Here is a 1,610-nt window from a genome sequence, read left to right on the forward strand (position 1 = left end):
CACAAAATGACCTCAGAGACACATGACTGCAAAGGGCACAAAAAGACTTCAAAGAGATACAAAACAACCACGAAAGGCACAAAATGACCTCAAAGAGACACAAAAATTACATTAGTAAAACACAAAATGACCTTAGAGACACATAAAGACCTCACAGACACACAAGACAACTACAAATAGACACAAACTGACCCAAAAGACAATAGACAGAAAATTATTTCAAAGAGACACCGAACAAGCACAAGGAGACATGGCAACATATCCTAAATGCTGTGTTTTGGTCTTAAACAGACACAAGTGTGATAACGATGACACATTCACACAGTATTTTGATTTAACACGGAGGTAACTCACCATGTTAACTTTCTTGGTTTTATGTAAAGTATGGAAGTTGTTATCGTGTCCAGAAACATTACAGGTTAAGGTTCCCAGGTGACCTTGCTTAACCTGGCCTACATTCCTTCACGGAGACATGAACAGCAGGTGTGTTACCTCTACGAGCATCTGGCTATTGCTGCTGATCACCTCAGGACTTAAGTCACTGAAGGAGTGATCACATTTTATATAGTGGATCCTTCTGCCTGAACAAACTGTTAACATTACAGTATAGTACATATATATACATATCAGTACTAATAAACAAAAACTGTACTTTGAATAATCAACACAAAAAAGAGTTTGTTTAAAGCTGAAATCAAAAACGTTCTGCACACTATCAGCCTCTGCAGCAGGGAGAGAGAACTGACATATTCAATCTCCAGAGCTGATGTGGACGCTGCATGTTTATTTCAATCATACACTGACACTTTCAAAAGGTTACAGCTAGCAAACTGTGGTAGAGCCGTGCTTATGGCTTTCAGTGTGTTATATAAAAAATACACTGTAGATATTGAGAAATATTTTGCGTCCCTGCCTGTTTTGACATGACTGGCTGTCTCTGCCAGAGCAGCTGTGATGTGATAGGCTGATTTCTTTAAAGAATTTTATTACATTGAAATCTAAAATAACATTTCGCATACCAAGTCAAATCCTGAGCATATGTAATGTACAAGGGGTGACTGAAAAGTTTGGGCATCTCACAGGAGCATGCAGATCATATTCTGATGAATGAGCTTGGCTTCTCAAAAGTTTACGCTCTGTGGGTCCCACGTCTTGTGACTCTTGTACAGGAGTTCTTTTCCACTGGGATAAAGGTAAAGTATGATGCCCTTGAGGGGGATTTTACTGAAAAATAAAAGCACTGAAAAATCTGTAGCTTGTTTTGTTTCCTTGAGGCTCAAAACTTTTCAGTCACCCCTTGTAGCTACGAGTACAGGTACAAATAAAGTTAGCATTCCACATAATACTAGACTCGCTGAATTGACCCTTCGCTAAGTCCCGCCCCCGGATGCAGACTGGCCAATCATAACATAGCATCGGGCCGGCTCAGACCAGGGTACGAAACACAGTCGTGTCAGATTTCCTTGATTTTCAGGCTGGTTTTGTGGATTTGGAGCTAAATGTTGTGTCGTGTATTAATGATACTCGTTACCTGGAGAGGTTGGAAAAAGATATACGTTTCTTCCCTGTTCCAAAACCAAAATCAGACCCTGAAAAGTGTAGGGTTAGCT

The sequence above is a fragment of the Epinephelus moara genome, chromosome 5, assembly GCF_006386435.1.
Source record: "Epinephelus moara isolate mb chromosome 5, YSFRI_EMoa_1.0, whole genome shotgun sequence".
NCBI classification, from domain to species: Eukaryota; Metazoa; Chordata; class Actinopteri; order Perciformes; family Serranidae; genus Epinephelus; species Epinephelus moara.